At 42.6% G+C, this 14,514-nt stretch overlaps 1 protein-coding gene across 2 annotated transcripts in view; it reads right to left on the bottom strand.

The window, feature by feature from the left end:
- ACVR1 (activin A receptor type 1) overlaps positions 1-14,514 on the bottom strand; it is a 114,194-nt gene that overhangs the window by 92,855 nt on the left and 6,825 nt on the right. Inside the window, exon 2 of one of the 2 annotated variants that reach the window (XM_063933697.1) lies at positions 5,167-5,246. The exons of the other annotated variant lie outside the window; for it this stretch is intronic. The gene's annotated coding sequence lies outside the window, so the exon portion shown is untranslated. The remainder of the gene's footprint in view (positions 1-5,166; positions 5,247-14,514) is intronic. 2 annotated transcript variants of the gene reach the window in all.

Here is a 14,514-nt window from a genome sequence, read left to right as displayed (position 1 = left end):
CGCAGGATTTGGTGCAGTCGAAGATTAAAGTAAGAAAAGGATAAGCACATAAGGGAAGAGTACCCTATTCGTGAGAGCTTACATTCTAAAGAAATAGATTATATACAAATCTACCTATGTCTATCTATATCTCTATCTATATAATTCTACATTCATGAAACAGGTGCCTCTACTAAATGTTAAGGAAAAGTTTTTTCAATAAAACATGCTAGAACCAAAAAAAAAAACAAAAAAAAAAAAAAAAAAACCCTTGTCCTTGACATTACTAAAAAATGGAAAACATTTTTTTTTTTTTAAAAAGATGCAGACCCGGCTTACGGTATATCAGAAAGGGGTCTCTGAGGTGTAGTGTGAAAAGTGGTCTGCAAGTAAAAACCTGGAGTTGAACCCAGGATAAAAATCCCAGGTTGAAGCAGTGTGCATTTGCTGGGGCGTAAAGTCTGAAAGGGTATAACATTTATAAATTATGCATTTGCTACACCTCCAACCAGAGGCAGATATGGTGTGTGTAAGGGGCACTCTCATATTAGAGTTAAGAAATGCGTGCTTACAAGAATGTATCTTCTTTGGACCAGCATATGAGTAACTACAGTATATCACTGTTAAGAGGCATATTATTTACAACAGCACTGATGATGATGATGACGACTTGTAGCAAATTATTATTAGTATTATTACCAGTTACTTATATAGCGCACACATATTCTGCAGCACTTTTACAGAGAATATTCAGCCATTCACATCAGTCCCTACCTCAGTGGAGCTTACAATCTATATCCACTCTAGGGTTAATTTTGTTGGGAACCAATTAACCTAGCCGTTTATTTTTGGATTGTGGGAGGAAACCGGAGTACCCAGAGGAAACCCACGCAAGCACGGGGAAAATATACAAACTCCACACAGTTAGGGCCATAGTGGGAATCGAACCCATGACCACAGTGCTGTGAGGCAGTAATGCTAACCATTACACTTTCTGTGCTGCCTAGATGCAATAGTTACATACTTAGCTGTACAAGATGTGCCTGTCTCTGTCTCCTTGTACCCCATAGAGGTAGATAGGCCAAAGAGTTGTTGAGCCTACAATAATTGGCAGATATGCTCTGCAGCATATGGACGCTAATTTAACTGGCCGTTAGGACTATAAACTGAAACTACAGCCCATTTCTAATAGGAAGCCTGCACTGCGTATGAACAAGAATCTAGCCATAACTACGTTCTTCAGATTGTTAACATGCAAATTTGAGAAGGCGCTTTCACATAAGGCCACTTGAATATTAGGTATAGTGGATCTTCAGTTTACTTAGATACGCCGAGCAAGGCTAAATTACCAGTGTAGACAAAAGGAGTAGTAACTGCAAGATATAGGTTAAGACATATACGTTATAGAACATATAGCACATTTTGGGTATATATGCAATTCCGGCCGAATTGCTGCTTTTTTTCGCCCGTTTTAAAATTCGACACAATCCGACCCCTTTCCCTGAATGCTGTGACCCCCCGTGACTCCTCTCACAGAGGGTCCCTTCAGCCAATCAGGGAGCGCCACGTCGTGGCACTCTCCTGATTGGCTATGCGCGTCTGAACTGTCAGACAGCGCATCGCACAGCCCCTCCATTATATTCAATGGTTGGAACTTTGCGGTCAGCGGTGAGGTTACTCGCGGTCAGCGGCTGACGTGGCGCTCCCTGATTGCCTGAAGGGACCCTCAGTGACAGGAGTCACGGGGGGTCATAGCATTCGGGGAAAGGGGTCCCATGTGTAAACATGGGACCCCTTTCAGTCCGTGTGGATCGGGTATGCGTTTTTTTTTTTTGCCAAGTACGAGGATTACAAATAATAACAGGACACTGAATTTAGGGGAGTATAATTTTATTATCAGGTACCCCGGATTCTACTTGGACAAGTGGACAGAGGTCGGCGTGTGAACATAGGTAAGTATGTGTGTGTCGGCATGTGTGTAATAAAGTTGTACTTGTCAAGGTGTGCGTGTCCTGTTTTTATTTGGGTATGTTTTTTGCAGAAGAACTACAGGTACCAGCGGGCCCGTTTCCCCCCCGCATGCTGGTACTTGTGGTTCTCCAAGTACCAGCTTGCGGGGGAGGCTTGCTGGGACTTGTAGTTCTAATGCAAAAAAACAATATTCTTTCATTTTACTCAAGGCTATCAGCCCCCCATCCGCAGCCCTTGGATGGGGGGGGGAGACAGCCTCGGGCTTCACCCCTGGCCCTTGGGTGGCTGGAGGGGGGGACCCCTTGATTTAAGGGGTCCCCACTCCTCCAGGGTACCCCGGCCAGGGGTGACTAGTTGGGGATTTAATGCCACGGCCGCAGGGACCGGTATAAAAGTGTCCCCCGGCTGTGGCATTATCTCCCCAGCTAGTGGAGCCCGGTGCTGGTACAAAAAATACGGGGGACCCCTATGCTTTTTGTCCCCCGTATTTTTTGCACCAGGACCAGACGCAGAGCCCGGTGCTGGCTCTAAAAATATGGGGGATCCCCTGTCCGTTTTTTCCCCGTATTTTTACAACCAGGACCAGCTCGAAGAGCTAGAGGCTGGTTATGCTTAGGAAGGGGGACCCCGCGCATTTTTTTTTTCTTGATTTTAACCCATTCCCACTAAAAACCATGCTCTCTCTATTTTAGTCAGTTAAAAAAAATATATATTCTTTTAAAAAATATATAAATAATACTTGTGTCCCTCTAATAGACAAACCAAGTACATAATCCCTTCTAATATAAATAGATATGCTATTAGCAATAAAAAAAAAAACTAAAAAAAAAAACATGTTTTAAATTTTTTTTATTAGATTCCGCCAGCAAAGTGAGGCGGAAGGAAATTGACGATATTACTGTCGAAAAGCACTAAAGTCGAATCGACATTCTTCAATTGAATATACTTTTGTCGAATTGCCGCATTTTTACCACTGCAGACATGTTGAATTTTCAAAATGTCGAATTGCAAAAAGTCGAATCTGAAAAGTACTGTATTGCATTGTCGATTTTTTTTTTTGTGTCGAAAATGCCCCGTTTTTCGACATTTTCGTGAATTCGACCGCAATTGCATATACCCCTATATCTTGCTGTTCTTCTGCAGCTGTTGTTTCCCACACTTGGCACAAAGTCTGACAGTCTGTCATAGCTAATGAACACAGCATTGTTCTATAGGTTACCGAGACGGTGCAGAGCGCCATTTACTGCCTATCAGTACAGTATTTCCTTGTTAAGACAAGCAATCTCAGTTACACCATCCTTATCATCAGGCAGACTAGAATATCCATAAACAATGTGCCTAATCTCAACAAAAATAAAATTACCAGACTAAATCAACAGGAAAAATAATGAATAAAAACTACAGAGTAATAGTCTTGCGGCTGACCCATGGTTTGGATAAAGAATAAAAATACACAAACTTGTGTGTATCCCGTGGGTGTTGGCTCAAATATAAAACAGGGTTTAATGTTAGCGCAGCGAGCTAGCTGCATGCAATAAGATTTAGCTGGAGATCTTTAAGATTTACACTGTAAAATAATTTGTGCTCAGTCTGTGAAATGACTCCTCCTGTGAGACTACCCATAACATTCCTGAATGCATCAATACCATGTCATACAAATCACCTTGCACACTTCAGTGCCTATAGTGTTCATGCAAGAGACAATCCGCCGCCCAGAATACCTCCCTGTGCCCCTATAAAATCACGGTAGAACTTCCTCACACATTACCTCTTACTGACCGGACAATACTTTAGCAGATCCCTTTATATTTGTAATGGGCATAAGTTTAGTTTAGGAGCACATACTGTAGAACCCATTTTAGCTAAAAACAATAAACCAAGACTACAACAAGTAGCCAGATTTAGGAAGAATCCGAAGGTAAAATGAAACCAACTTTGGGACTATTCTTGGATTGCAACTATAAGATGTCCATAAAATATAAATATTAATCTAGAAAAAGGCACCATGAACAAGACAATGATCTACAGGTCTCTAAGGACGTAACGAATCATCTGCAAACCATTAGGATAAAGAGTGAACAGGACACACTGCAAGAGGGTAACTAATATTTCACAGAAACAAATACAGGGTCTGTACAATTTATATTTAACTCAATATATAATAAAGCATAGTGGGGCAGATGTATTAAGCCTGGAGATGGCATAAGGAAGTGATAAACCAGTGGTAAGTGCAAGGTGATAAACGCACCAGCCAATCAGCTCCTAACTGTTCATTTACATATTGGATCTGATTGGCTGGTGCCTTTATCACCTTGCACTTAGCACTGGTTTATCACTTCCTTATGACTTCTCTAGGTTAATACATCTGCCCCAGTATATGCTGTTAAAGTTAGCATTTTGTTTGTTTAAAAATTACCTGATTTATGTGCATGCCTCAAATGTATATGATTGCACAGAAATTCAATATAGGAGATTTAAAAAAAATAAAAAAAAAAATTCCCATTGACACCTTGACTCACTTGTTCAAACTAACTGCAATGAACCAAACACATATACAATATGTATATACTACTAAAGGGCCCCAAGACGAGACACCTCATTCTGCTCCCCACTTTACCCTGCTTGTACCATCACTCCTCCCACCCTACACACAAACACTTCCCTATCCCTACGATCCTAGCCTCTTCCTGGGGGTCAGCCAGGTCCTCCTCTTCTGTCCCAACACCCTAGCAGTGGGAGTCATTAGATGAGTGGGGCACACCTTACAGAATTATTACAAAAGATACTAGCAACATGCGTTCCTAAAGTAGTATACAAAATTTTAGTTTTGGTTACCACATTGCATACAGGACCAGCATAAATGTGCAAAGCCTATGTCTGTTATTGGTGACTTTTATAAACGGTCTCCAAAAACTAAAATTTGCCCTTCACTGCATACTGCATTTAACAAATCCTACCAATATTCGGTGACAGTTTTAAAGAAGGGTGGGGGGGGGGGGGGTTCTGGCGCCATTAAACAAATACTGATATGTTCTGGGGAGATAGACAGCTGTCTCCAGTGTCATTTAAGTAAGCCTTTTATCATAGACCGCAGATCATGAGAATCAATAGGAGGAAAACCATGCCCCAGACACACGGAGATAAAAACCATCTGAAAACACGGCTTTTCAATAGTCAAACTCCCATATAAGCAAATAATTACACTGTAAAATTCACCTGAACAAACACTGCTTATGCTTAATCACTGAGGGCTGTTTCTGTCTAGACAACTCTGTTCGTGGTAGTCATCTTGAATGCTGTGAGAATTAAAAAACAATTTCAAATTGGGCATGCATGCATACAGTCATGTATTCAAACACATTTTTCAACTATAACAACATAAACCAGAGTTCTAAAAATTACAGAAAATGGCAGAAAGTTCTCAGCTAAAAGCAAAAATTAAATAATTTCTTTCATATATCAATTAACTGCACTATAACCTACAATAATAAATAACTGTGAAACATTTGGGGTCATTCAGACCTAATCGCTCGCTAGCGTTTTTGCAGCGCTGCGATCAGGTCAGAACTGCGCATGCACCGCAATGCGCAGGTGCATCGCACGGGTACAAAGCGGATCGTTGCTGTGCGATGGGCTTTACGAAAAATCCATTCGCACAACCGATCGCATAGAGATTGACAGGAAGAAGGTGTTTGTGGGTGGCAAACCCACCGTTTTCAGGGAGTGGTTGGGAAAAGCAGGCATGTCCAAGCGTTTGCAGGGGAAAAAAAATATTTGTACCACTCGGCTGCACATACGATCGCACACTTGCACAGCTAAAATACACTCCCCGGTGGGCGGCGCCTATGCGAAGTCAGGACTGCAAAAACCAGCTAGCGAGCAATCAGGTCTGAATGACCCCCAATGCCTTAACACTCAATGAAATACGCAGTAAGTCTGTAGGTTTCTTGTGTATTAGTCAAAACAATTAACTTTGCTTTCTTTACGGAAACCCCCTCTAACACTACATTTTTATTTTTTTTTCCAATCAAAAAGCAAAAAGTTCTGCCAGATCGGGCCGCCCCCCTCATTCCTAATCGAATTGAACCCTAAAAGTACAATAATCCTTACCTTGGAAAGAATGTTGGAAAATATGAGGTGACCAATAACACAAGTTCCAGGAGATAGAAGCAACTGTCATTTTGGCCACATGGTAGCACAATTTCACACAGCACTGAAGTGAGCAACCTGCTAGATTACGCATGCATGCAGGCTCAAGCTAGCACCAGCGATAGCAATGCGTGGCCCTATCGCTGAGGGGAATACACACAACAGATCCATGCTTAAGTTCTAAGCAATTAGATTGCTTAGATTTAAGCACGGATCTCTCCGTGTGTACCCCCTTTTAGACTGATTAAACCTAAAATCTATTTCTTTTATTACAATTTCCAATAAAATAAATTTAGCAATCTACACATTTAATTATCTTAACTTAACTGGAACAAAGGAAACTAAAGAAAAATCTAATACTTAAGGGGGGGTACACACGGAGAGATCAGTGTTTAAAATCTATGCAATCCGACTAGATGCAGGCTCAATCTAGCGGGTCGCTCACTTCACCGTTGTGTGAAGTGAGCGCCCCCCCTCGCTTAGCACATCGCGCTGTGCTGAGCAGGGGGGAGAGATGTGTGCTGAGTGGTCTGTGTTAAGATCGCTCAGCACACATCTCTCCCGTCAGTACCCCCCTTTAGAAACACTAACAAAAACTTGTCATACTAATTAAGACCTCTGCTAACACACTTTAACTACAGAGCAAGCCCTGGCAGTTTCTACTGCTGCTTAAAGCTGCAGTCTGAACATTTCAAACAGTTCAGGTGTCACCCAAAATTGCCTCTGACTCTACAGCCCTGAATCAAGCTTACAACTATTCACAGCAACTATGTCAGGCATGTCCAAACTGTGGCCCTCCAGCTGTTGAGAAACTACACATCCCAGCATGCCCTGACACAGCTTTAGCATTCTCTGACAGCAAAACTGTGTCAGTGCATGCTGGGATATGTAGTTTCACAACAGCTGGAGGGCCGCAGTTTGGACATGCTTGAACTATGTGGTCGTCAAATTAGTGGTCATCAAATTATTACCGTATATACTCGAGTATAAGCCGACTTTTTCAGCACATTTTTCTGTGCTGAAAAAGCCCCCCTCGGCTTATACTCGAGTCAATGGCTGCAGCAGACGCCGTGGGCTGTGTGGGCGTCCGCTGCAGCCGGCTCCAGGACAGACACTAGAGGTCATTATTGACCTCTAGTGTCTGTGCGCGTTGCTATGGGAGAGACGTCATGACGTCTCTCCCATAGAGATGATCGGGTGCCGGGGAGCGGGCGGCCGCACAGAGCGGCGGCCGGACGGAGCGTGCGGCCGGATGGAGCGAGCGGACGGACGGAGCGGAGCAGAGCAGCAGCAGAAGAAGCGGTCGGGAAGCAGGAGCGGGGCAGTGGTAAGTATTGTTTTTGTGTGTGTTTGTAAGCGGCGACGGGGGCACTGCAACAGGGGGCAAAGAAAGAAGGGGGCACTGCAACAGGGGGCAAAGAAAGAAGGGGGCACTGCAACAGGGGGCAAAGAAAGAAGGAGGCACAACTACTGGGGGCAATGAAAGGGGGCACAACTACTGGGGGCAATGAAAGGGGGCACAACTACTGGGGGCAAAGAAAGAGGGGCACAACTACTGGGGGCAAAGAAGGGGCATAACTACTGGGGGCAAAGCAACGGCAGCATGTTTTTATCTGGCACTGTGGGGGGATATCTGTTACTGGGGGTATATGTGGCACTGGGGGCACAACCCTAGCAACAAGCATTACCCCCTGGCAACAAGCATAACACCTACCGCATGAAACCCCTGGCAACGAGCATGACACCCTGAGCATGAACACCCCTGGCACCGTACATTTCCCACCCTAGGCTTATACTCGAGTCAGTCATTTTTCCCATTTTTATGTGGTAAAATTAGGTATCTCGGCTTATATTCGGGTCGACTTATACTCGAGTATATACGGTATTTTAAAAGTTATGCAACGGCTTAGCCTCTGTTTGTTTACACCTCAGGTAGTCAACCCGTGTCTCTACAGCTGTGACCCAGGGAAGGCCAAAAGAGGCTTGTGACCACAGCATGAAGTTCCACTATCTCAAGAGATTAATCTGCTACTGAAGCCTGGAACATTAATGTGCCTTGAGGACAGAGTTTAGGAACCTCTGCCCTAGTCCTACACACCCATTTTAGACATAAATTGACGTTTAGCTTCTTAGGTAAAACCTTTGATTGTGAATAGTCTGCTCATCTTGGTTTTTCTTTTCTGTAGATCGTGGAGAATTAAATCAGTTCTTTAGTTAGGAAACTGGTCTCCTCTGGTGATGGATCTGTCAGCACGTGCAATGTTCTAGAACAGCACAGTAGTCTAGGGAGAGGTTATGTTGATATTATAAATATGATGGAGTTTATGTGGAGAGGTCACAGATTGATTAAGTTGAAAAGGAAGCTAATAACGGATGGAGGAAGAGGTGTTCATAATAATCATGATGAGGGTGATAATGAGGAATGATAAAGAAAGGTCATGATGGGGGGAGAAATACATCTGTTTTTGCTATCTTTTTGTGTCCAATGCCCATACTGGGCAAAAAAGGGCAACAATTGTCACCCATCTACACTCACTCAGCCCATCACCTACAGTCTATGACCTGCCCCAACTCGGATGTCCTGCCGTCAGCCCACACAGGGGCAGCCATCGGAAACCATTCCCTATAGTCTGGCATGTCAGGCTGAATGGACCAGCAGGTCTGAAACAACGTTATCATTCTTTCTAATTTTTCAAAAATCCAAGACTTCAGTCCTTCTAGACATGTATTAAGGTACACTCTCCCCATACTTCTAAGCGATAAGGTGTTATCAAATGAAACAAGGGAGGCTGCTAGAGAAATCGGAGATTTCTCTCAGGTAACCTGCCGTGAAAATAGCTCAATGCTCTGAAGAGCTCTTTTATTAGTTGCAGGTAAAGAAAGATAAAGGGCTTTTCGCAGCTATATACGTAGAGCCCACAATGCCCTAGATCAACCTGGTTCTCCAGCTTGCATGTGCAAGAGTTTCTTCTACATACCAAACTCAGACGCCAAGGATGTAAGTAGGTAGCATGCCCAGAGGTCCCCATAGTGGAAAGTATGAGCACCGCTGTAAGACGGAAGACACTGGTGGAAAGTCGGTACTACAGACAGTACATAACAGCAATGCTAAACGATACCTTTGTGGGGATGTCAGTTCAGCATGATGTGCTAGCTCAGTGTTTGGCTCACACTTTATAATACATAATGCTTAATACATTAGGCAAATATTACTCATTTTCCTGCAAACCTTGGCCCAACCATTCCGAAAGCACTCTGGTTATTTCACTGAAATTAACCCCTCATGAAGCTAAAAGCTTTAATTATGGTTACTATGACAGCAGAAAATATTTTTTATGCAACAAAATTTCTTTTTAAGCAATATCTCACAAAACAAGGAAATCCTACAATCATATTACAAATGACAAAAAAAGAAAATAATTAATGGACTCATGCAGTGATCAAGCAGATAGTCCCACATGTTACAATCGGGAAAAACATTTCCTATTTAGCTTCCCGTTACATTAGCCAAACAGCAAAATAAAACTTAGTTGTCTGGAATACTTTAGAAATAATGTCATTTTATTGTTTTCTATACCAGTGTTCAGAGAAGGAAAGATTATTTAAAAAAAACACAAACTTATTTAGGACGGAAAAGGGTCTGCAACGGCTATAGTATTTAGGAATTTAAATCTATATACTATGCTTTTGTTTAACTTTAAATTATGTTATAATAGTTTGTATCTGGTGAGGCAGTGAACATAGTAATGAAAGACCATAATTATAATATTTACATCTGATTAGCCATCAGTCTCTAAATCTCAATATGATACGATCCAGACATTCTAAAAATGAAAAACCCTTTAAAGATATTATGGCATCGAATTCCAATTTCCAGTAGTAGAATTCTTGTCTTCAAACCATCATATGTCAGCAATTATTCCCATCCCAGGTTTTTTTGCATATTTCTATTATTTTTTTATTTTTATTTATTTTTAGGCTGTTTTTTTTTTTGGGGGGGGGGGGGGGTTAAGAAATTTTCATGAAGCAATTTTAATCCACATTTGTCTGTTGCTTCTGCAGACAAGTAAGGAATGCAGTGTATAAGTATGAGTAACGTTAATAAACAAAGTAATTGCAAGAAGATGCTGTCTTGAGTTCTTTATGCTATGGTAGATTTCTGCACCAATTTTCAAATCTCCGCTTACGATAGTTGACAGCACAATTACTGGCAAAGCCTGAATCTTACATCTTATGTAGTTTGCAGCTCAAGAGAGGTAAATAAACTCTTTATGAAGCAGCACTAATCATAACTGGAGACACCAGTTTAAATTCCAGTGTTATTTTGGTATAGCTAGAAGTACTGTACAAGTACAACCAAGTCAGCCAGTGTACATCACAAAAATAAGGTACAAAAGGTGTCACTCCATAGGTTTACAATGGAATAATGAAAGTGCATGATATAAAAAGAAGGGACATTAAGGAGACTGGGCATAGGTGGTAAGTAACATACTTCTAGTGGTAGATTAAATAACTAAATTGGATCCTCATGTAACGTGACGCTGTACACATATGGAGTTATTACAGGAGAAGACACTCGCTTAGTGTTTGTCACAACTCAATGGGGTGCAAGTAAAAACACGAGAGGTGTTCATGGCCCTAGCCTCACAGCCAACTAAGGGCCTAACTCAGACCTGATTGCAGCAGCAAATTTGTTAGCTAATTGGCAATACCATGTGCACTGCAGGTGGGGCAGATAGAACATTTGCAGAGAGAGTTAAGGGGGGTACACACGGAGAGATCAGTGTTTAAAATCTAAGCAATCCGACTAGATTGCTTAGATTTCAAGCAGGGATCTGTCGTGTGTATGCCCCCCAGCAATAGCGTTGCGCGCTCTCGCCGGTGCTAGATTGAGCCTGCACGAAGGCTCAATCTAGCGGGTCGCTCACTTCACTGCTGTATGAAGTGAGGCCCCCCCCCCCCATCTCACTTAGCACATTGCGCTGTGCTGAGCGGGGGAAGAGTTGTGTGCCGAGTGGTCTGTGTTAAGATCGCTCAGCACACATCTCTCCTGTCAGTACCCCCCTGTAGATTTGGGCGAGTTATATTGTTTCTGTGCAGGGTAATTACTGGCTGCTGTATTTTTACACTGCAATTTCAGATTTCAGTTTGAACACACCCCACCCAAATCTCTCTGCACGTTATATCCCCCCCTACCCCCCTCTGCAGTGGACATGGATTTGCCCATTAGCTAACAAATTTGCTGCTGCGATCAGGTCTGAGTTAGGCCCTAAATCTGAACCATGAAGTACAAACAAATAGCTATGGGGAATCATTTGCAGGGCAGATGGAATTAAACACAACTCATTAATAGGGAAAATACAATAGGTAGCTAAAGCAGAATAAAAAAAAATGTTGGAGAAAAAGAGAGTAAAATGAAGGGGTGGGGGGGGGGGGGGGAAGAAATTAAATGGAACAAAGAGCTCAAAACACAAATGGTTTTATATCAGAGACACTGATATTACATCGACAAAGCTACTTACAAATGTACAAGACTAAATTATAACTAAAACCCAAGCTGCTTTACAAGACCAGGCTACTAATTAAATATATATGCGAAAGCTACAATTCCGCACGAAGCAGAACTTAAGGGGGGTACACACGGAGAGATCCGTGCTTAAAATCTAAGCAATCTTGCTAGATTGCTTAGATTTTAAGCACGGATCTGCCGTGTGTATGCCCTCCAGCGATAGCGATGCGCGGCCCCGCGCATCGCTATCGCCGATGCTAGATTGAGCTGCATGCAGGCTCAATCTAGCGGGTCGCTCACTTCACCGTTGTGTGAAGTGAGCGGCCCCCCGTCGGCTTTCCCCCTCGCTCAGCACATCGCGCTGTGCTGAGCGGGGTGAGAGATGTGTGCTGAGCGGTCTGTGTTAAGATCGCTCAGCACACATCTCTCCCGTGAGTACCCCCCTTTAGACCTTTGCCAGTAAACCCGTTGAGAGACACAATCAGTTACTTTAGCACAAAGCGTCTGACTGCAACTTGCACCCAACTGCTCAACTCTATCTTATGTGGCTCAGAGACCATTGTTCTGCTTGGAAAACATAGGGGGATTACATTTAAAAATGATATGCTGCTGTGTATTGCCACTGCGCACTTATCGCCCATTTATGTTATTGTCGACATCGCAAGTTTCCCCTCACACACAAGGCAATACACTGATGGTGGGTACATAGCGCCTATAACACTGAATTCGATTCCCCTGAAGGTTGATGAAAGATTGCATACAGCCACCAAGTGACCATACACTGTAGGAGCACTGTGATGCTGTTTCTCCAAATGTTCACAGAAAGTCCAGATCTGGCATTCCATTTTCTTGGCCAAAAAAAGCCAGATATCTGGTCATTTGGCTATTGTGTTTGAAAATGCTGAACAATGTAATGAGAAGGAGCAATTTAATAAAGAGGATAATATAAATATATTTTTACCTCTTTAAATAAATTGCTAAAGTTTAGATCGACCCATTAAACTAAAAAAAATCTTTGTTTCTTTTAACTGAGAAATCTTTGCTGCAAAAAAGTAAGACTGATCTGTGCCTTTGGGGTTATCTTTTCCAACAGAAGTACTAGGGAAGTCTCTATTAGAGATGGCCAAAAAAACACCTAATATGATCTCTAAAATTGGTTTGCCTCATAAAATTTGCTGCAGTCATTGGGGTCAAATCAATTCAGAGTGAATTGAATAGCGCTGGGAAGGCTATTCAATTCAGCACAATGTTACCCCTTACAAAACCAGGTCTGCAATGCTGATTTGTGCACTAGTGTAGCGCAAACAGTAGCGCAGCAAGGCTGTTTAGTCACGAGAAAGGGCATTTTCACATTAAACACTGTTTATCCCGCGAGTACGGGCATTCTCCGACTTAGCATCGCACTAAATTGAACAGCTCCAAGAGCTCCTTCCCTGCGCTATTCAATTAGCTCTGCATAGCATTTGTATTTTGCGAAGGTTCCCTCCTCATCCCTTACTACAGTTATTTTATGCCATGACTCTTTCCACACCCTTGATAAAATACATTTTGTCTTAACAGAGATATCAAAACATAGGAGTCTTATGAAAACATCCCAATTTCCGCCAGCCAGGGCTAAGCTGAACTGTCACTTGACCATCTAAGCACCAAGTCTGGCAACACATAATATATCTACTGGAATGCTGCGCTTCAAACACCTTAACTCCTCTTCTACCCCATAAATTGAGTAAGGGGGAGGGGACGGGACGGGACAAAACTCCATTTGTAATACTTTCCAGGCAGTTTTCCAAGACGCTGACATATTCCAACGAAGAAATCCTGGAGCTTTCAATGCACTTTTACGAGCTGAGAGGGCTTGCATATCCTTTCCTGTGGAATATTTTTTTTCTTTCTACACAAAAGTATTCCTGGGATAAATGAACATACTAGATAGTAAACTTAAAATAAATCTGAATATCTCTGCATTTTTTATGACAGCCTTTAAAAGCACAACAACCTCTACTTATCAATGGAGATATCTGTAATTGAAATGCTCAAAAAGAAAAAGCTATAACTACTGTATACTACCAATACGCCACGACAAAATTACACCAGAATCACACTTTTAAGGCCTGGTTTCAAGTTGCACGCATCCAGATGGCATCCACAGAAATAAATGTGGCTCTCCACTGCTAATCAGAGTCAGGGTGCTCCCATCCATTTGTGAAAATGGCCGTCAAACCTATCAGTTCTCATATGCCAATCCTACACCTGGTGCACAAAACAGATTAACCTCTTCATACGAAGTGTAAAGGCCCATACACACTGGGCGATTTTGAGCTGAGAGCAGGTCACTTTTGGTGTGTTGAGCTGCTTTCAGCTCAAAACCGCCCAGTGTGTATGAGCAAGCGGTGAGCACTGATGTGCGCTCCCGCTTCATTGCTGGCAGCCGCTGTTAATCTACTGGTATTACCAGTAGATGAACGGCACGGTGAGCGGCTTTCCATAGCGTCCTGCTATGGAAAGCCGTTCACCCCCGCTGACATCGCAGGGCAGCGGGGAAAAGCGCTCAGTGTGTATGCACTGAGCGCTTTACAGCCCAGCGATGTCATCGATCATCACTGTGCATACACGCTGGGCAAAAACGCCCAGTGTGTATGGACCTTAAGACACAAGCCCTTGTGACAGGAACTCAGGTTAATTAGCCTGTGTGCAAATCTGCCCAGCTGCAGTTCAGTACGTAAAGATATAGGCAACTCTGAATCAGCCATAGATTTGCAACACATGCAAGTACAGTCAAGATAAGTACCGACAATACTGTTTATTATTAGTCCAATAACAAAGTTCATCTGATCAGAAAGACTTTAGGTCATGCCTAAAAGGTGTTTTAATACATGCAAAATTAAGTATTTATAACTGTTCATTTC

The sequence above is a fragment of the Pseudophryne corroboree genome, chromosome 7 (assembly GCF_028390025.1).
Source record: "Pseudophryne corroboree isolate aPseCor3 chromosome 7, aPseCor3.hap2, whole genome shotgun sequence".
Lineage (NCBI taxonomy): Eukaryota > Metazoa > Chordata > Amphibia > Anura > Myobatrachidae > Pseudophryne > Pseudophryne corroboree.
The sequence above is the reverse complement of the archived record's forward strand: the minus strand, read 5'-3'. Positions and strand labels throughout refer to the sequence as shown.